The following is a 23249-nucleotide window of genomic DNA, read 5'->3' on the forward strand; positions in this document are numbered from 1 at the left end:
TCCTGAAACATAGTGAGAAACCCGACCCGACCTGCAGGCCGCGCTTAACCCCTTCCCTGCCAGGGACCCGACCTGCAGGCCGCGCTTAACCCCTTCCCTGCCAGGGACCTGGCCTGCAGGCCGCACTTAACCCCTTCCCTGCCAGGGACCTGGCCTGCAGGCCGTGCTTAACCCCTTCCCTGCCAGGGACCCGGCCTGCAGGCCGCGCTTAACCCCTTCCCTGCCAGGGACCCGGCCTGCAGGCCGCACTTAACCCCTTCCCTGCCAGGGACCTGGCCTGCAGGCCGTGCTTAACCCCTTCCCTGCCAGGGACCCGGCCTGCAGGCTGCGCTTAACCCCTTCCCTGCCAGGGACCCGACCTGCAGGCCGCGCTTAACCCCTTCCCTGCCAGGTACCCGGCCTGCAGGCCGCGCTTAACCCCTTCCCTGCCAGGGACCCGACCTGCAGGCCGCGCTTAACCCCTTCCCTGCCAGGGACCCGACCTGCAGGCCGCGCTTAACCCCTTCCCTGCGAGGGACCCGACCTGCGGGCGGCGCTTAACCCCTTCCCTGCCAGGGACCCGACCTGCAGGGCCACGCTTAACCCCTTCCCTGTCAGGGACCCGACCTGCAGGCCGCGCTTAACCCCTTCCCTGTCAGGGACCCGGACTGCAGGCCGCGCTTAACCCCTTCCCTGCCAGGGACCCGACCTGCAGGCCGCGCTTAACCCCTTCCCTGCCAGGGACCCCGACCTGCAGGCCGCGCTTAACCCCCTTCCCTGCCAACGACCCGACCTGCAGGGCCGCGCTTAACCCCTTCCCTGCCAGGGACCCGACCTGCAGGGCCGCGCTTAACCCCTTCCCTGCCAGGGACCCGACCTGCAGGCCGCGCTTAACCCTTTCCCTGCCAGAGACCTGACCTGCAGGCTGCGCTTAACCCCTTCCCTGCAAGGGACCCGACCTGCCGGCCGAGCTTAACCCCTTCCCTGCCAGGGACCCGACCTGCAGGGCCGCACTTAACCCCTTCCCTGCCAGGGAACCGACCTGCAGGCTGCGCTTAACCCCTTCCCTGCCAGGGAACCGACCTGCAGGGCTGCGCTTAACCCCTTCCCTGCCAGGGACCCGACCTGCAGGCCGCGCTTAACCCCTTCCCTGCCAGGGAACCGACCTGCAGGCTGCGCTTAACCCCTTCCCTGCCAGAAACCTGCAGAACCATGTTTAACCCCTGTCACGGGAGACAAGGCCTATCACACCAGCGATCAATTCACCAGACAGGACAGCAGAGGTAATACAATGAATTTATTGGCATTTACTGACATACAACACACACTCCCAACTGGGATACTGGGGATACTGGGGAAGCGGGATACTGGGGAAGCTGGGGAAGCTGGGGATACTGGGGAAGCTGGGGAAGCTGGGGATACTGGGAAGCGGGATACTGGGGATACTGGGGAAGCTGGGGATACTGGGGAAGCGGGATACTGGGGATACTGGGGATACTGGGGAAGCTGGGGAAGCTGGGGATACTGGGGAAGCTGGGGATACTGGGGAAGCTGGGGATACTGGGGAAGCTGGGGAAACTGGGGATGCTGGGGAAACTGGGGATACTGGGGAAGCTGGGGATACTGGGGAAGCTGGGGATACTGGGGATGCTGGGGAAACTGGGATGCTGGGGATACTGGCGATACTGGGGATGCTGGGGATACTGGGGATGCTGGGGATACTGGGGATGCTGGGGATGCTGGGGATACTGGGGAAGCTGGGATACTGGGGAAACTGGGGATGCTGGGGATACTGGGGATGCTGGGGATGCTGGGATACTGGGGAAGCTGGGGATGCTGGGGATACTGGGGATGCTGGGGATACTGGGGAAGCTGGGGATGCTGAGGATACTGGGGATGCTGGGGAAGCTGGGGATACTGGGGATACTGGGGAAACTGGGATGCTGGGGAAGCTGGGGAAGCTGGGGATACTGGGGAAGCTGGGGATACTGGGGAAGCTGGGATGCTGGGGATACTGGGGAAACTGAGGATACTGGGGATGCTGGGGAAGCTGGGGATACTGGGGATACTGGGGATGCTGGGGATGCTGGGGAAGCTGGGGATACTGGGGATGCTGGGGAAGCTGGGGATACTGGGGATACTGGGGATACTGGGGAAGCTGGGGATACTGGGGATACTGGGGAAGCTGGGGATACTGGGGAAGCTGGGGATACTGGGGATACTGGGGAAGCTGGGGATACTGGGGATACTGGGGAAGCTGGGGATACTGGGGAAGCTGGGGATACTGGGGAAGCTGGGGATACTGGGGAAGCTGGGGATACTGGGAAGCTGGGGATACTGGGGATGCTGGGGAAGCTGGGGAAGCTGGGGATACTGGGGAAGCTGGGGATACTGGGGAAACTGGGGAAGCTGGGGATACTGGGGATACTGGGGAAGCTGGGGATACTGGGGAAACTGGGGAAGCTGGGGATACTGGGGAAACTGGGGATACTGGGGAAGCTGGGGATACTGGGGAAACTGGGGATGCTGGGGAAGCTGGGGATACTGGGGATGCTGGGGAAGCTGGGGATACTGGGGAAGCTGGGGATACTGGGGAAACTGGGGATACTGGGGATACTGGGGATACTGGGGAAGCTGGGGATACTGGGGATGCTGGGGAAGCTGGGGATACTGGGGAAGCTGGGGATGCTGGGGAAGCTGGGGATACTGGGGAAACTGGGGATACTGGGGATACTGGGGAAGCTGGGGATACTGGGGAAACTGGGGAAGCTGGGGATACCCTGCAGGACGAAGCGCAGGGAGCGCCCAAAAGAGATTCCCCCTGTTCTTCCACGCAGGGGCCTCTGGAACAGGTCTCCAGCACCGGGACTGACACTGACATAGAAAAGCACTCAGCCTGCGATTGAGTCTAAAACAGGGCCCCTCCCCACCTCTTACACCCCATGGCCCCATCCCTCCCCACCACTTACACCCCATGCCCTCCCTCCCCACCACTTACACCCCATGGCACCCTCCCTCCCCACCTCTTACACCCCATGGCCCCCTCCCTCCCCACCTCTTACACCCCATGGCCCCCCTCCCTCCCTCCCCACCACTTACACCCCATGGCCCCCTCACTTCCTCCCCACCCCACAATTTACACCCCATGGCCCCCTCCCTCCCCACCTCTTACACCCCATGGCCCCCTCCCTCCCCACCACTTACACCCCATGGCCCCCTCCCTCCCCACCTCTTACACCCCATGGCCCCCTCCCTCCCCACCTCTTACACCCATGGCCCCCCCTCCCTCCCTTCCCACCACTTACACCCCATGGCCCCCTCACTCCCTCCCCACCCCACAATTTACACCCCATGGCCCCCTCCCTCCCCACCTCTTACACCCCATGGCCCCCTCCCTCCCCACCTCTTACACCCCATGGCCCCCTCCCTCCCCACCTCTTACACCCCATGCCCCCCTCCCCACCTCTTAGACCCCATGGCCCCCTCCCTCCCCTCCTCTTACACCCCATGGTCCCCTCCCTCCCCACCACTTACACCCCATGGCCCCCTCCCTCTCCACCTCTTACACCCCATGGCCCCCTCCCTCCCCACCTCTTACACCCCATGGCCCCCTCCCTCCCCACATCTTACACCCCATGGCCCCCCTCCCTCCCCCCCTCTTACACCCCATGGCCCCCTCCCTCCCCACCTCTTACACCCCATGGCCCCCTCCCTCCCCACCTCTTACACCCCATGGCCCCCTCCCTCTCCACCTCTTACACCCAATGGCCCCCTCCCCCCCACCTCTTACACCCCATGGTCCCCTCCCTCCCCACCTCTTACACCCCATGGCCCCCCTCCCTCCCTCCCCACCTCTTACACCCCATGGCCCCCTCCTCCCCCACCTCTTACACCCCATGGCCCCCTCCCTCCCCACCACTTACACACCATGGCCCCCTCCCTCCCCACCTCCTACACCCCATGGCCCCCTCCCTCCCCACCTCTTACACCCATGGCCCCCTCCCTCCCCACCTCTTACACCCCATGGCCCCCTCCCTCCCCACCTATTACACCCCATGGCCCCCTCCCTCCCCACCACTTACACCCCATGCCCCCCTCCCTCCTCACCTCTTACACCCCATGGCCCCCTCCCTCCCCACCTCTTACACCCCATGGCCCCCTCCCTCCCCACCTCTTACACCCCATGGCCCCCTCCCTCCCCACCTCTTACACCCCATGGCCCCCTCCCTCCCCCCACCTCTTACACCCCATGGCCCCCCTCCCTCCCTCCCCACCTCTTACACCCCATGGCCCCCCTCCCTCCCCCCCCACCTGTTACACCCCATGGCCCCCCTCCCTCCCTCCCCACCTCTTACACCCCATGGCCCCCCTCCCTCCCCACCTCTTACACCCCATGGCCTCCCTCCCACCCTCCCCACCTCTTACACCCCATGTCCCCCCTCCCCCCCCACCACTTACACACCATGCCCCCCTCCCTCCTCACCTCTTACACCCCATGGCCCCCTCCCTCCCCACCTCTTACACCCCATGGCCCCCTCCCTCCCCACCTCTTACACCCCGTGGCCCCCCTCCCTCCCTCCCCACCACTTACACCCCATGGCCCCCTCACTTCCTCCCCACCCCACAATTTACACCCCATGGCCCCCTCCCTCCCCACCTCTTACACCCCATGGCCCCCTCCCCACCACTTACACCCCATGGCCCCCTCCCTCCCCACCTCTTACACCCCATGGCCCCCTCCCTCCCCACCTCTTACACCCCATGGCCCCCCTCCCTCCCTCCCCACCACTTACACCCCATGGCCCCCTCACTCCCTCCCCACCCCACAATTTACACCCCATGGCCCCCTCCCTCCCCACCTCTTACACCCCATGGCCCCCTCCCTCCCCACCTCTTACACCCCATGGCCCACTCCCTCCCCACCTCTTACACCCCATGCCCCCCTCCCCACCTCTTACACCCCATGGCCCCCTCCCTCCCCACCTCTTACACCCCATGGCCCCCTCCCTCCCCACCACTTACACCCCATGGCCCCCTCCCTCTCCACCTCTTACACCCCATGGCCCCCTCCCTCCCCACCTCTTACACCCCATGGCCCCCTCCCTCCCCACATCTTACACCCCATGGCCCCCTCCCTCCCCCCCTCTTACACCCCATGGCCCCCTCCCTCCCCACCTCTTACACCCCATGGCCCCCTCCCTCCCCACCTCTTACACCCCATGGCCCCCTCCCTCTCCACCTCTTACACCCCATGGCCCCCTCCCCCCCACCTCTTACACCCCATGGTCCCCTCCCTCCCCACCTCTTACACCCCATGGCCCCCTCCCTCCCTCCCCACCTCTTACACCCCATGGCCCCCCTCCCTCCCCACCTCTTACACCCCATGGCCCCCTCCCTCCCCACCTCTTACACCCCATGGCCCCCTCCCTCCCCACCTCTTACACCCCATGGCCCCCTCCCTCCCCACCACTTACACACCATGGCTCCCTCCCTCCCCACCTCCTACACCCCATGGCCCCCTCCCTCCCCACCTCTTACACCCATGGCCCCCTCCCTCCCCACCTCTTACACCCCATGCCCCCCTCCCTCCCCACCTCTTACACCCATGGCCCCCTCCCTCCCCACCTCTTACACCCCATGGCCCCCCTCCCTCCCCACCTATTACACCCCATGGCCCCCTCCCTCCCCACCACTTACACCCCATGCCCCCCTCCCTCCTCACCTCTTACACCCCATGGCCCCCTCCCTCCCCACCTCTTACACCCCATGGCCCCCTCCCTCCCCACCTCTTACACCCCATGGCCCCCTCCCTCCCCACCACTTACACACCATGGCCTCCTCCCTCCCCACCTCTTACACCCCATGGCCCCCTCCCTCCCCACCTCTTACACCCCATGGCCCCCTCCCTCCCCACCTCTTACACCCCATGGCCCCCTCCCTCCCCCCACCTCTTACACCCCATGGCCCCCCTCCCTCCCTCCCCACCTCTTACACCCCATGGCCCCCCTCCCTCCCCCCCCACCTGTTACACCCCATGGCCCCCCTCCCTCCCTCCCCACCTCTTACACCCCATGGCCCCCCTCCCTCCCCACCTCTTACACCCCATGGCCTCCCTCCCACTCTCCCCACCTCTTACACCCCCATGTCCCCCCTCCCCCCCCACCACTTACACACCATGCCCCCCTCCCTCCTCACCTCTTACACCCCATGGCCCCCTCCCTCCCCACCTCTTACACCCCATGGCCCCCTCCCTCCCCACCTCTTACACCCCATGGCCCCCTCCCTCCCCACCTCTTACACCCCATGTCCCACCTCCCTCCCCCCCCACCTCTTACACCCCATGGCCCCCTCCCTCCCCACCTTTTACACCCCATGGCCCCCTCCCTCCCCACCTCTTACACCACATGCCCCCTCCCTCCCCACCTCTTACACCCCATGGCCCCCCTCCCTCCCCACCTCTTACACCCCATGGCCCCCCTCCCTCCCCACCTCTTACACCCCATGGCCCCCTCCCTCCCCACCTCTTACACCCCATGGCCCCCTCCCTCCCTCCCCACCTGTTACACCCCATGGCCCCCTCCCTCCCCCCCCTCTTACACCCCATGGCCACCTCCCTCCCCCCCTCTTACACCCCATGGCCACCTCCCTCCCTCCCTCCCCACCTGTTACACCCCATGGCCCCCTCCCTCCCCACCTCTTACACCCCATGGCCCCCTCCCTCCCCCCCCTCTTACACCCCATGGCCCCCTCCCTCCCCCCCTCTTACACCCCATGGCCCCCTCCCTCTCCCCCCTCTTACACCCCATGGCCCCCTCCCTCCCTCCCCACCTCTTACACCCCATGGCCCCCTCCCCCCCTCTTACACCCCATGGCCACCTCCCTCCCCCCTCTTACACCCCATGGCCCCCTCCCTCCCCCCCTCTTACACCCCATGGCCCCCTCCCTCCCTCCCCACCTCTTACACCCCATGGCCCCCTCCTTCCCTCCCCACCTCTTACACCCCATGGCCCCCTCCCTCCCCACCTGTTACACCCCATGGCCCCCCTCCCTCCCCCCTCTTACACCCCATGGCCCCCTCCCTCCCCCCCCTCTTACACCCCATGGCCCCCTCCCTCCCTCCCTCCCCACCTGTTACACCCCATGGCCCCTCCCTCCCCCCCTCTTACACCCCATGGCCCCCTCCCTCCCCACCTCTTACACCCCATGGCCCCCTCCCTCCCCCCCACCTCTTACACCCCATGGCCCCCCTCCCTCCCTCCCCACCTCTTACACCCATGTCCCCCCTCCCCCCCACCTCCCCCCTCCCTCCCCCCCCACTTCCTACACCCCATGGCCCCCTCCCTCCCCACCTTTTACACCCCATGGCCCCCTCCCTCCCCACCTCTTACACCCCATGGCCCCCTCCCTCCCCACCTGTTACACCCCATGGCCCCCTCCCTCCCCACCTGTTACACCCCATGGCCCCCTCCCTCCCCCCCTCTTACACCCCATGGCCACCTCCCTCCCCCCCTCTTACACCCCATGGCCACCTCCCTCCCTCCCCACCTGTTACACCCCATGGCCCCCTCCCTCCCCCCTCTTACACCCCATGGCCCCCTCCCTCCCCCCTCTTACACCCCATGGCCCCCTCCCTCCCCCCTCTTACACCCCATGGCCCCCTCCCTCCCCCCCTCTTACACCCCATGGCCCCCTCCCTCTCCCCACCTCTTACACCCCATGGCCCCCTCCCTCCCCCCACCTCTTACACCCCATGGCCCCCCTCCCTCCCTCCCCACCTCTTACACCCCATGGCCCCCCTCCCTCCCCCCCCACCTGTTACACCCCATGGCCCCCCTCCCTCCCTCCCCACCTCTTACACCCCATGGCCCCCCTCCCTCCCCACCTCTTACACCCCATGGCCTCCCTCCCACTCTCCCCACCTCTTACACCCCATGTCCCCCCTCCCCCCCCACCACTTACACACCATGCCCCCCTCCCTCCTCACCTCTTACACCCCATGGCCCCCTCCCTCCCCACCTCTTACACCCCATGGCCCCCTCCCTCCCCACCTCTTACACCCCATGGCCCCCTCCCTCCCCACCTCTTACACCCCATGTCCCACCTCCCTCCCCCCCCACCTCTTACACCCCATGGCCCCCTCCCTCCCCACCTTTTACACCCCATGGCCCCCTCCCTCCCCACCTCTTACACCACATGCCCCCTCCCTCCCCACCTCTTACACCCCATGGCCCCCTCCCTCCCCACCTCTTACACCCCATGGCCCCCTCCCTCCCCACCTCTTACACCCCATGGCCCCCTCCCTCCCCACCTCTTACACCCCATGGCCCCCTCCCTCCCTCCCCACCTGTTACACCCCATGGCCCCCTCCCTCCCCCCCTCTTACACCCCATGGCCACCTCCCTCCCCCCCTCTTACACCCCATGGCCACCTCCCTCCCTCCCTCCCCACCTGTTACACCCCATGGCCCCCTCCCTCCCCACCTCTTACACCCCATGGCCCCCTCCCTCCCCCCCCTCTTACACCCCATGGCCCCCTCCCTCCCCCCCTCTTACACCCCATGGCCCCCTCCCTCTCCCCCCTCTTACACCCCATGGCCCCCTCCCTCCCTCCCCACCTCTTACACCCCATGGCCCCCTCCCCCCCTCTTACACCCCATGGCCACCTCCCTCCCCCCTCTTACACCCCATGGCCCCCTCCCTCCCCCCCTCTTACACCCCATGGCCCCCTCCCTCCCTCCCCACCTCTTACACCCCATGGCCCCCTCCTTCCCTCCCCACCTCTTACACCCCATGGCCCCCTCCCTCCCCACCTGTTACACCCCATGGCCCCCTCCCTCCCCCCTCTTACACCCCATGGCCCCCTCCCTCCCCCCCTCTTACACCCCATGGCCCCCTCCCCCCTCTTACACCCCATGGCCCCCTCCCTCCCTCCCTCCCCACCTCTTACACCCCATGGCCCCCTCCCTCCCTCCCTCCCCACCTGTTACACCCCATGGCCCCTCCCTCCCCCCCTCTTACACCCCATGGCCCCCTCCCTCCCCACCTCTTACACCCCATGGCCCCCTCCCTCCCCCCCACCTCTTACACCCCATGGCCCCCCTCCCTCCCTCCCCACCTCTTACACCCATGTCCCCCCTCCCCCCCACCTCCCCCCTCCCTCCCCCCCCACTTCCTACACCCCATGGCCCCCTCCCTCCCCACCTTTTACACCCCATGGCCCCCTCCCTCCCCACCTCTTACACCCCATGGCCCCCTCCCTCCCCACCTGTTACACCCCATGGCCCCCTCCCTCCCCACCTGTTACACCCCATGGCCCCCTCCCTCCCCCCCTCTTACACCCCATGGCCACCTCCCTCCCCCCCTCTTACACCCCATGGCCACCTCCCTCCCTCCCCACCTGTTACACCCCATGGCCCCCTCCCTCCCCCCTCTTACACCCCATGGCCCCCTCCCTCCCCCCTCTTACACCCCATGGCCCCCTCCCTCCCCCCTCTTACACCCCATGGCCCCCTCCCTCCCCCCCTCTTACACCCCATGGCCCCCTCCCTCTCCCCCCTCTTACACCCCATGGCCCCCTCCCTCCCCACCTCTTACACCCCATGGCCCCCTCCCTCCCCCCCTCTTACACCCCATGTCCACCTCCCTCCCTCCCTCCCCACCTGTTACACCCCATGGCCCCCTCCCTCCCCCCCTCTTACACCCCATGGCCCCCTCCCTCCCTCCCCACCTCTTACACCCCATGGCCCCCTCCCTCCCTACCCACCTGTTACACCCCATGGCCCCCTCCCTCCCCACCTCTTACACCCCATGGCCTCCTCCCTCCCCCCCTCTTACACCCCATGGCCCCCTCCCTCTCCTACACCCCATGGCCCCCTCCCTCCCTCCCCACCTCTTACACCCCATGGCCCCCTCCCTCCCCCCTCTTACACTCATTGCCACCTCCCTCCCTCCCCACCTGTTATACCCCATGGCCCCCTCCCTCCCCCCTCTTACACCCCATGGCCCCCTCCCTCCCCCCTCTTACACCCCATGGCCCCCTCCCTCCCTCCCCACCTCTTACACCCCATGGCCCCCTCCCTCCCTCCCCACCTCTTACACTCCATGGCCCCCTCCCTCCCCCCCTCTTACACCCCATGGCCCCCTCCCTCCCACCACATGGCCTCCCTCCCCTCCCTTACACCCCATGGCCCCCTCCCTCCCCCCCTCTTACACCCCATGGCCCCCTCCCTCCCCTCCCTTACACCCCATGGCCTCCCTCCCCCCAACTCTTAGGCTGGGGCCATGGTGCCTTTGCCCGTGCGGAGGCTGGGAGGTAAGCGGGTGCTTTCCCTGGCCATACTGGACTGGCCGTGGAGGGTGTTCCTAAAGGCGTCACGGGGCTGGTTCGCCCTCATTGGGCGAACCGCTCACATGACCGCGCCCGTCGTGACAAGAAATCAGTTTCAACTGATTTCTTGCGCAGCGCACGCCCGCGGCATGGACGCGATCCCGGCCTTAAGACAGTGTTCGAATACATGCGGCGTCCGGGCGCGGAGGCAGGAGGGGCGCGTGATGCGTGAGAAATGAGGGCGGTCACGTGAGCGTTTCGCCCTCAGCTCCGTGACGTCACCAGGAACACCCCAAGGAACGCCCCGAGTACTATGGCCAGGGGAAGCACCCGCTGTCCCTCAGCGCGTCTCCGCACGGGCACTATGTCCGCAGCCTTACACCCCATGGCCCAGCAGGGCGACATTTCGGGAGGGACATTGGCAGGTGCATCCAACATGCGATGGGATGTCCTGGTGCGGCAGCGTACTGCGGAGGGCTCGGGATTACGGGAGAAAGTGCCGCGCTTTGGGCTCATGCTGAACACTATCTCTTGGATTCAAAATACCTACAGAGCAAGAGTGGTTTCAGAAAACCGCTTATCCTCAAACGCAAGGCCCCTAGCCAATCCCGAAGCGACGTGATCCGACGCACAACGGACTGACGTCACTACCCATGTGACGCGGACGCGGGATCGGTCCGGCCGTGGAGAGAGGAGCATTGGAGCGGTCAGTGCAAAGCGGGACACAGAATTACGACCGCGGCGTTTGCTGGTTGGGACTACAGACATCTTTATTTCTGTTTCCGTGCGCACTTATGGCGGATGTCTGTGTTTTTAACCGTTTGGTATTGTGCTATTAAATTTCAGGGTACACTGTGTGTTTCGCGCTCTCTCCTGTTTTTCTGTAGTTTTGTTCGGGACCCAAGGGCTGGATCCAGTGAAGGGAGCAGCAACCCTTACCTAAAATTGGCGATTGACATTGGACTGTTTTTTATATTTTTTTTATATTGGGTTTTTCTAATAAGGACTCCTTTTGATGCAATATATATATATATATATATGAATTGTCACTATTTGTTATCTGGGTGCTAGCTATTTCACCATATCTGCAGAGGATTATTTATTCTTTTGCAGGTATTTTACTTGGTGTTCTATAGCCATTTTTGTTGAGATGCATCCAATGTGCCCCAGCCCTAACTGGTGGGTTTAACCGCAACATTTAAAGAGTAACATGCAAAGAGTCCCATGGACAGGTCACAGGGAACCAGCAGCATTCCCCGCTGAACACCAGTAACCCCTGGTCCCTGCAGTGCTGGAACAGGCTGCACAGAACATAGTTATACACAACCATAATACAGATATATTACTGGCAGGGTGGGGTAATGGCGCGCCTTTATAAAAAACAGCCGCATTTACCCCTACCTGTCACACCCCCTTCCCTGCCAGAGAGACCTACAGAGCAATGATTAACCCCTTCCCTGCCAGAGACCTACAGAGCAATGATTAACCCCATCCCTGCCAGAGAGACCTACAGAGCAATGATTAACCCCTTCCCTGCCAGAGACCTACAGAGCAATGATTAACCCCTTCCCTGCCAGAGAGACCTACAGAGCAATGATTAACCCCTTCCCTGCCAGAGACCTACAGAGCAATGATTAACCCCTTCCCTGCCAGAGAGACCTACAGAGCAATGATTAACCCCTTCCCTGCCAGATTGACCTACAGAGCACTCATTAACCCCTTCCCTGCCAGATCCGCAGCGCAATGATTAACCACTTCCCTACCAGAGACCCGCAGAACAATGATTAACCCCTTCCCTGCCAGAGACCCACATAGCAATGATTAACCCCTTCCCTGCCACATCCGCAGAGCAATGATTAACCCCTTCCCTGCCAGAGACCCAGAGGAATGATTAACCCCTTCCCTGCCAGAGACTTACAGAGCAATGATTAACCCCTTCCCTGCCAGAGACCTACAGAGCAATGATTAACCCCTTCCCTGCCAGATTGACCTACAGAGCAATGATTAACCCCTTCCCTGCCAGATCCGCAGCGCAATGATTAACCACTTCCCTACCAGAGACCCGCAGAACAATGATTAACCCCTTCCCTGCCAGAGACCTACAACGAAGTGATTAACCCCTTCCCTGCCAGAGACCCACATAGCAATGATTAACCCCTTCCCTGCCACATCCGCAGAGCAATGATTAACCCCTTCCCTGCCAGACCCAGAGGAATGATTAACCCCTTCCCTGCCAGAGAGACTTACAGATAAATGATTAACCCCTTCCCAGCCAGAGACCCGCAGAGCAGTGATTAACCCCTTCCCAGCCAGAGACCCGCAGAGCAATGATTAACCCCTTCCCTGCAGGGATGAGGGGGAGGGGCAAAGCTGTAGTCCTGCCCCATGTGCCATAGTACAGGATGTAAAGGCAGTTACCAAGCGCCTGTGTAAAATGCTGTGACATCACTTAGGGAACAGCCAATCAGTGCAGAGCTCTGGTAACTCCTCCCCTTCCTCCCAGAGCTGCAGTAAAGTAATGATCTGATGTCACCCTGATATACAGCGCCCTGATATACTGAGGCAAGTGTCACCCCGATATACAGCGCCCTGATATACTGAGGCAAGTGTCACCCCGATATACAGCGCCCTGATATACTGAGGCAAGTGTCACCCCGATATACAGCGCCCTGATATACTGAGGCAAGTGTCCCCCCGATATACAGCGCCCTGATATACTGAGGCAAGTGTCACCCCGATATACAGCGCCCTGATATACTGAGGCAAGTGTCACCCCGATATACAGCGCCCTGATATACTGAGGCAAGTGTCACCCCGATATACAGTGCCCTGATACACTGAGGCAAGTGTCACCCTGATATACAGCGCCCTGATATACTGAGGCAAGTGTCACCCCGATATACAGCGCCCTGATATACTGAGGCAAGTGTCACCCCGATATACAGCGCCCTGATATACTGAGGCAAGTGTCACCCCGATATACAGCGCCCTGATATACTGAGGCAAGTGTCACCCCGATATACAGCGCCCTGATATACTGAGGCAAGTGTCACCCCGATATACAGCGCCCTGATATACTGAGGCAAGTGTCACCCCGATATACAGCGCCCTGATATACTGAGGCAAGTGTCACCCCGATATACAGCGCCCTGATATACTGAGGCAAGTGTCACCCCGATATACAGCGCCCTGATATACTGAGGCAAGTGTCACCCCGATATACAGCGCCCTGATATACTGAGGCAAGTGTCACCCCGATATACAGCGCCCTGATATACTGAGGCAAGTGTCCCCCCGATATACAGCGCCCTGATATACTGAGGCAAGTGTTACCCCGATATACAGTGCCCTGATACACTGAGGCAAGTGTCACCCTGATATACAGCGCCCTGATATACTGAGGCAAGTGTCACCCCGATATACAGCGCCCTGATATACTGAGGCAAGTGTCACCCCGATATACAGCGCCCTGATATACTGAGGCAAGTGTCACCCCGATATACAGCGCCCTGATATACTGAGGCAAGTGTCACCCCGATATACAGCGCCCTGATATACTGAGGCAAGTGTCACCCCGATATACAGCGCCCTGATATACTGAGGCAAGTGTCACCCCGATATACAGCGCCCTGATATACTGAGGCAAGTGTCACCCCGATATACAGCGCCCTGATATACTGAGGCAAGTGTCACCCCGATATACAGCGCCCTGATATACTGAGGCAAGTGTCCCCCCGATATACAGCGCCCTGATATACTGAGGCAAGTGTCACCCCGATATACAGTGCCCTGATACACTGAGGCAAGTGTCACCCTGATATACAGCGCCCTGATATACTGAGGCAAGTGTCACCCCGATATACAGCGCCCTGATATACTGAGGCAAGTGTCACCCCGATATACAGCGCCCTGATATACTGAGGCAAGTGTCACCCTGATATACAGCGCCCCGATATACTGAGGCAAGTGTCACCCTGATATACAGCGCCCTGATATACTGAGGCAAGTGTCACCCCGATATACAGCGCCCTGATATACTGAGGCAAGTGTCACCCCGATATACAGCGCCCTGATATACTGAGGCAAGTGTCACCCTGATATACAGCGCCCCGATATACTGAGGCAAGTGTCACCCTGATATACAGCGCCCTGATATACTGAGGCAAGTGTCACCCTGATATACAGCGCCCTGATATACTGAGGCAAGTGTCACCCCGATATACAGCGCCCCGATATACTGAGGCAAGTGTCACCCTGATATACAGCGCCCTGATATACTGAGGCAAGTGTCACCCTGATATACAGCGCCCTGATATACCACAGCTAGGGTCACTATACAGAAGCTAGCGACACCTTGATATACTGCGGCTGGTGTCACCCTGATTATATATATATAATCCGAGTCTTGGGAATGGCTGCAATGTCGTTTTGTTTCCATCATGCTGCGATCTCGCGCCTCGCTGCCGCTGCGATCTCGCGCCTCGCTGCCGCTGCGATCTCGCACCTCGCTGCCGCTGCGATCTCGCGCCTCGCTGCCGCTGCGATCTCGCGCCTCGCTGCCGCTGCGATCTCGCGCCTCGCTGCCGCTGCGATCTCGCGCCTCGCTGCCGCTGCGATCTCGCGCCTCGCTGCCGCTGCGATCTCGCGCCTCGCTGCCGCTGCGATCTCGCGCCTCGCTGCCGCTGCGATCTCGCGCCTCGCTGCCGCTGCGATCTCGCAGCCGCTGCGATCTCGCGCCTCGCTGCCGCTGCGATCTCGCGCCTCGCTGCCGCTGCGATCTCGCGCCTCGCTGCCGCTGCGATCTCGCGCCTCGCTGCCGCTGCGATCTCGCACCTCGCTGCCGCTGCGATCTCGCACCTCGCTGCGATCTCGCACCTCGCTGCCGCTGCGATCTCGCACCTCGCTGCGATCTCGCGCCTCGCTGCCGCTGCGATCTCGCACCTCGCTGCGATCTCGCGCCTCGCTGCCGCTGCGATCTCGCACCTCGCTGCCGCTGCGATCTCGCACCTCGCTGCCGCTGCGACCTCGCACCTCGCTGCCGCTGCGACCTCGCGCCTCGCTGCGATCTCGCACCTCGCTGCCGCTGCGACCTCGCGCCTCGCTGCGATCTCGCACCTCGCTGCCGCTGCGACCTCGCACCTCGCTGCCGCTGCGACCTCGCGCCTCGCTGCGATCTCGCACCTCGCTGCCGCTGCGATCTCGCACCTCGCTGCCGCTGCGACCTCGCACCTCGCTGCCGCTGCGACCTCGCGCCTCGCTGCCGCTGCGACCTGCGCTGTGATACGCTGGCGCTGTGACGGTGATACGCTGGCGCTGTGACGGTGATACGATGGCGCTGTGATGGTGATACGATGGCGCTGTAACGGTGATATGATGGCGCTGTAACGGTGATACGCTGGCGCTGTAACGGTGATACGCTGGTGCTGTAACGGTGATACGATGGCGCTGTGACGGTGATACGCTGGCGCTGTGACGGTGATACGATGGCACTGTAACGGTGATACGCTGGCGCTGTAACGGTGATACGCTGGCGCTGTAACGGTGATACGCTGGCGCTGTAACGGTGATACGCTGGCGCTGTAACGGTGATACGCTGGCGCTGTAACGGTGATACGCTGGCGCTGTAACGGTGATACGCTGGCGCTGTAACGGTGATACGCTGGCGCTGTGACGGTGATACGATGGCGCTGTAACGGTGATACCATGTCGCTGTAACGGTGATACGCTGGCGCTGTAACGGTGATACGCTGGCGCTGTAACGGTGATATGATGGCGCTGTGACGGTGATACGCTGGCGCTGTGACGGTGATACGATGGCGCTGTGACGGTGATACGATGGCGCTGTGACGGTGATACGCTGGCGCTGTAACGGTGATATGATGGCGCTGTGATGCGATGGCGCTGTGACGGTGATACGCTGGCGCTGTAACGGTGATACGCTGGCGCTGTAACGGTGATACGCTGGCGCTGTGACGGTGATACGATGGCGCTGTGACGGTGATACGCTGGCGCTGTGACGGTGATATGATGGCGCTGTGACGGTGATACGATGGCGCTGTGATATGATGGCGCTGTGACGGTGATACGCTGGCGCTGTAACGGTGATACGATGGCGCTGTGACGGTGATACGATGGCGCTGTGACGGTGATACGCTGGCGCTGTGACGGTGATACGCTGGCGCTGTAACGGTGATACGATGGCGCTGTAACGGTGATACGCTGGCGCTGTGACGGTGATACCATGGCGCTGTGACGGTGATACGCTGGCGCTGTAACGGTGATACGCTGGCGCTGTGACGGTGATACGCTGGCGCTGTGACGGTGATACGCTGGCGCTGTGACGGTGATACGATGGCGCTGTAACGGTGATACGATGGCGCTGTGACGGTGATACGCTGGCGCTGTAACGGTGATACGCTGGCGCTGTGACGGTGATACGATGGCGCTGTGACGGTGATACGATGGCGCTGTGACGGTGATATGCTGGCGCTGTAACGGTGATACGATGGCGCTGTGACGGTGATATGCTGGCGCTGTAACGGTGATACCATGGCGCTGTGACGGTGATACGCTGGCGCTGTAACGGTGATACCATGGCGCTGTAACGGTGATACGCTGGCGCTGTGACGGTGATACGATGGCGCTGTAACGGTGATACGCTGGCGCTGTGACGGTGATACGCTGGCGCTGTGACGGTGATACGCTGGCGCTGTAACGGTGATACGCTGGCGCTGTGACGGTGATACGCTGGCGCTGTAACGGTGATACGCTGGCGCTGTGACGGTGATACGATGGCGCTGTAACGGTGATACGATGGCGCTGTGACGGTGATATGCTGGCGCTGTAACGGTGATACCATGGCGCTGTGACGGTGATACGCTGGCGCTGTAACGGTGATACCATGGCGCTGTAACGGTGATACGATGGCGCTGTGACGGTGATACGCTGGCGCTGTAACGGTGATACGCTGGCGCTGTGACGGTGATACGATGGCGCTGTGACGGTGATACGATGGCGCTGTAACGGTGATACGCTGGCGCTGTGACGGTGATACGCTGGCGCTGTAACGGTGATACGCTGGCGCTGTGACGGTGATACGCTGGCGCTGTGACGGTGATACGCTGGCGCTGTGACGGTGATATGATGGCGCTGTAACGGTGATACGCTGGCGCTGTGACGGTGATATGATGGCGCTGTGACGGTGATACGCTGGCGCTGTAACGGTGATACGCTGGCGCTGTAACGGTGATACGCTGGCGCTGTGACGGTGATACGATGGCGCTGTAACGGTGATATGATGGCGCTGTAACGGTGATACGCTGGCGCTGTGACGGTGATACGATGGCGCTGTGACGGTGATACGCTGGCGCTGTGACGGTGATATGATGGCGCTGTGATGCGATGGCGCTGTGACGGTGATACGATGGCGCTGTAACGGTGATACGATGGCGCTGTAACGGTGATACGCTGGCGCTGTAACGGTGATACGCTGGCGCTGTGACGGTGATACGCTGGCGCTGTGACGGTGATATGATGGCGCTGTGACGGTGATATGATGGCGCTGTGATGCGATGGCGCTGTGACGGTGATACGCTGGCGCTGTGACGGTGATACGCTGGCGCTGTGACGGTGATACGCTGGCGCTGTGACGGTGATACGCTGGCGCTGTGACGGTGATACGCTGGCGCTGTGACGGTGATACGCTGGCGCTGTAACGGTGATACGCTGGCGCTGTAACGGTGATATGATGGCGCTGTAACGGTGATACGCTGGCGCTGTAACGGTGATACGCTGGCGCTGTAACGGTGATACGATGGCGCTGTAACGGTGATATGATGGCGCTGTAACGGTGATACGCTGGCGCTGTAACGGTGATACGATGGCGCTGTAACGGTGATACGATGGCGCTGTAACGGTGATACGCTGGCGCTGTAACGGTGATACGCTGGCGCTGTAACGGTGATACGCTGGCGCTGTGACGGTGATACGCTGGCGCTGTAACGGTGATACGCTGGCGCTGTGACGGTGATACGATGGCGCTGTGATGCGATGGCGCTGTGACGGTGATACGCTGGCGCTGTGACGGTGATACGCTGGCGCTGTAACGGTGATACGATGGCGCTGTAACGGTGATACGATGGCGCTGTAACGGTGATACGCTGGCGCTGTGACGGTGATACGATGGCGCTGTAACGGTGATACGATGGCGCTGTAACGGTGATACGATGGCGCTGTAACGGTGATACGATGGCGCTGTAACGGTGATACGCTGGCGCTGTGACGGTGATACGATGGCGCTGTGACGGTGATACCATGGCGCTGTAACGGTGATACGCTGGCGCTGTAACGGTGATACGCTGGCGCTGTAACGGTGATACGATGGCGCTGTGACGGTGATACGCTGGCGCTGTAACGGTGATACGATGGCGCTGTAACGGTGATACGCTGGCGCTGTGACGGTGATACGCTGGCGCTGTAACGGTGATACGATGGCGCTGTGACGGTGATACGATGGCGCTGTAACGGTGATATGCTGGCGCTGTAACGGTGATACGATGGCGCTGTGACGGTGATACGCTGGCGCTGTGACGGTGATACGCTGGCGCTGTAACGGTGATACGATGGCGCTGTGACGGTGATACGATGGCGCTGTAACGGTGATATGCTGGCGCTGTGACGGTGATACGATGGCGCTGTGACGGTGATACGCTGGCGCTGTGACGGTGATACGCTGGCACTGTAACGGTGATACGAAGGCGCTGTGACGGTGATACGCTGGCGCTGTGACGGTGATACGCTGGCGCTGTAACGGTGATACGCTGGCGCTGTGACGGTGATACGCTGGCGCTGTAACGGTGATACGATGGCGCTGTAACGGTGATACGCTGGCGCTGTGACGGTGATACGCTGGTGCTGTAACGGTGATACGCTGGCGCTGTAACGGTGATACGCTGGCGCTGTGACGGTGATACGCTGGCGCTGTGACGGTGATACGCTGGCGCTGTAACGGTGATACGCTGGCGCTGTGACGGTGATACGCTGGCGCTGTAACGGTGATACGCTGGCGCTGTAACGGTGATACGCTGGCGCTGTAACAGTGATACGCTGGCGCTGTGACGGTGATACGCTGGCGCTGTGACGGTGATACGCTGGCGCTGTGACGGTGATACGATGTCGCTGTGACGGTGATACGCTGGCGCTGTAACGGTGATACGATGGCGCTGTAACGGTGATACGCTGGCGCTGTGACGGTGATACGATGGCGCTGTGACGGTGATACGCTGGCGCTGTAACGGTGATACCATGGCGCTGTAACGGTGATACGATGGCGCTGTAACGGTGATACGCTGGCGCTGTAACGGTGATGCGCTGGCGCTGTAACGGTGATACGATGGCGCTGTAACGGTGATACGCTGGCGCTGTGACGGTGATACGCTGGCGCTGTAACGGTGATACGCTGGCGCTGTGACGGTGATACCATGGCGCTGTAACGGTGATACGCTGGCGCTGTGACGGTGATACGCTGGCGCTGTAACGGTGATACGCTGGCGCTGTGACGGTGATACGCTGGCGCTGTGACGGTGATACGCTGGCGCTGTGACGGTGATACGCTGGCGCTGTAACGGTGATACGCTGGCGCTGTGACGGTGATACGATGGCGCTGTGACGGTGATACGCTGGCGCTGTGACGGTGATACGCTGGCGCTGTGACGGTGATACGCTGGCGCTGTGACGGTGATACGCTGGCGCTGTAACGGTGATACGCTGGCGCTGTAACGGTGATACGATGGCGCTGTAACGGTGATACGCTGGCGCTGTAACGGTGATACGCTGGCGCTGTAACGGTGATACGCTGGCGCTGTAACGGTGATACGCTGGCGCTGTAACGGTGATACGCTGGCGCTGTAACGGTGATACGATGGCGCTGTAACGGTGATACGCTGGCGCTGTAACGGTGATACGCTGGCGCTGTAACGGTGATACGATGGCGCTGTGATGCGATGGCGCTGTGACGGTGATACGCTGGCGCTGTGACGGTGATACGCTGGCGCTGTAACGGTGATACGCTGGCGCTGTAACGGTGATACGATGGCGCTGTAACGGTGATACGCTGGCGCTGTAACGGTGATACGCTGGCGCTGTAACGGTGATACGATGGCGCTGTAACGGTGATACGCTGGCGCTGTGACGGTGATACGCTGGCGCTGTGACGGTGATACGATGGCGCTGTGACGGTGATACGCTGGCGCTGTAACGGTGATACGATGGCGCTGTAACGGTGATACGATGGCGCTGTAACGGTGATACCATGGCGCTGTAACGGTGATACCATGGCGCTGTGACGGTGATATGATGGCGCTGTAACGGTGATATGATGGCGCTGTGATACGCTGGCGCTGCGACGGTGATACGCTGGTGCTGTAACGGTGATACGCTGGCGCTGTAACGGTGATACGCTGGCGCTGTAACGGTGATGCGCTGGCGCTGTAACGGTGATACGCTGACGCTGTAACGGTGATACGATGGCGCTGTAACGGTGATACGCTGGCGCTGTGACGGTGATACGCTGGCGCTGTAACGGTGATACGCTGGCGCTGTAACGGTGATACGCTGGCGCTGTGACGGTGATACGCTGGCGCTGTAACGGTGATACGCTTGCGCTGTGACGGTGATACGCTTGCGCTGTGACGGTGATACGATGGCGCTGTGACGGTGATACGATGGCGCTGTAACGGTGATACGATGGCGCTGTGACGGTGATACCATGGCGCTGTGACGGTGATACGATGGCGCTGTGACGGTGATACGATGGCGCTGTGACGGTGATACCATGGCGCTGTAACGGTGATACGCTGGCGCTGTGACGGTGATACGCTGGCGCTGTAACGGTGATACGCTGGCGCTGTGACGGTGATACGCTGGCGCTGTGACGGTGATACGCTGGCGCTGTAACGGTGATACGCTGGCGCTGTAACGGTGATACGCTGGCGCTGTAACTGTGATACGCTGGCGCTGTAACGGTGATACGCTGGCGCTGTAACGGTGATACGCTGGCGCTGTAACGGTGATACGATGGCGCTGTGACGGTGATACGCTGGCGCTGTGACGGTGATACGATGGCGCTGTGACGGTGATACGATGGCGCTGTGACGGTGATACGCTGGCGCTGTGACGGTGATACGATGGCGCTGTAACGGTGATACGATGGCGCTGTGACGGTGATACGCTGGCGCTGTGACGGTGATACGATGGCGCTGTGACGGTGATACGCTGGCGCTGTGACGGTGATACGCTGGCGCTGTGACGGTGATACGATGGCGCTGTAACGGTGATACGCTGGCGCTGTAACGGTGATACGCTGGCGCTGTAACGGTGATACGATGGCGCTGTGACGGTGATACGCTGGCGCTGTGACGGTGATACGATGGCGCTGTAACGGTGATACGATGGCGCTGTGACGGTGATACGATGGCGCTGTGACGGTGATACGCTGGCGCTGTGACGGTGATACGATGGCGCTGTAACGGTGATACGCTGGCGCTGTGACGGTGATACGCTGGCGCTGTAACGGTGATACGATGGCGCTGTGACGGTGATACGATGGCGCTGTGACGGTGATACGATGGCGCTGTGACGGTGATACCATGGCGCTGTGACGGTGATACGATGGCGCTGTGACGGTGATACGATGGCGCTGTGACGGTGATACCATGGCGCTGTAACGGTGATACGCTGGCGCTGTGACGGTGATACGCTGGCGCTGTAACGGTGATACGCTGGCGCTGTGACGGTGATACGCTGGCGCTGTAACGGTGATACGATGGCGCTGTAACGGTGATACGATGGCGCTGTAACGGTGATACGCTGGCGCTGTAACGGTGATACGATGGCGCTGTGACGGTGATATGATGGCGCTGTAACGGTGATACGATGGCGCTGTAACGGTGATATGATGGCGCTGTAACGGTGATACGATGGCGCTGTGACGGTGATACGATGGCGCTGTGACGGTGATACGCTGGCGCTGTAACGGTGATATGATGGCGCTGTAACGGTGATACGATGGCGCTGTGACGGTGATACCATGGCGCTGTAACGGTGATACGCTGGCGCTGTGACGGTGATACGCTGGCGCTGTAACGGTGATACGCTGGCGCTGTGACGGTGATACGCTGGCACTGTAACGGTGATACGATGGCGCTGTAACGGTGATACGCTTGCGCTGTGACGGTGATACGATGGCGCTGTAACGGTGATACGATGGCGCTGTGACGGTGATATGATGGCGCTGTGACGGTGATACGCTGGCGCTGTAACGGTGATACGATGGCGCTGTGACGGTGATACGATGGCGCTGTGACGGTGATACGATGGCGCTGTGACGGTGATACGATGGCGCTGTAACGGTGATACGCTGGCGCTGTAACGGTGATACGCTGGCGCTGTAACGGTGATACGATGGCGCTGTGACGGTGATACGATGGCGCTGTAACGGTGATACGATGGCGCTGTAACGGTGATATGATGGCGCTGTAACGGTGATACGCTGGCGCTGTAACGGTGATACGCTGGCGCTGTAACGGTGATACCATGGCGCTGTAACGGTGATACGCTGGCGCTGTGACGGTGATACGCTGGCGCTGTAACGGTGATACGCTGGCGCTGTAACGGTGATACCATGGCGCTGTAACGGTGATACGCTGGCGCTGTAACGGTGATACGCTGGCGCTGTAACGGTGATACGATGGACTGTAACGGTGATACGCTGGCGCTGTAACGGTGATACGCTGGCGCTGTAACGGTGATACGCTGGCGCTGTAACGGTGATACCATGGCGCTGTAACGGTGATACGCTGGCGCTGTGACGGTGATACGATGGCGCTGTAACGGTGATACGCTGGCGCTGTAACGGTGATACCATGGCGCTGTAACGGTGATACGAT

The 23249-nt window shown here is 61.7% G+C and overlaps 1 protein-coding gene across 2 annotated transcripts in view; it reads left to right on the forward strand.

The window, feature by feature from the left end:
- Window positions 1–12783: 12783 nt before the first annotated feature.
- LOC142465141 (dehydrogenase/reductase SDR family member 4-like) overlaps window positions 12784–23249 on the forward strand; it is a 57020-nt gene continuing 46554 nt past the window's right edge. The window contains exon 1 of one of the 2 annotated variants that reach the window (XM_075569091.1): window positions 12784–12867. The gene's annotated coding sequence lies outside the window, so the exon portion shown is untranslated. Of the gene's footprint in view, window positions 12868–14508; window positions 14588–23249 lie in introns of those variants that run through there. The other variant, XM_075569092.1, reaches the window with a different exon arrangement.

This window comes from Ascaphus truei, chromosome 13 (genome assembly GCF_040206685.1).
Source record: "Ascaphus truei isolate aAscTru1 chromosome 13, aAscTru1.hap1, whole genome shotgun sequence".
NCBI lineage: Eukaryota > Metazoa > Chordata > Amphibia > Anura > Ascaphidae > Ascaphus > Ascaphus truei.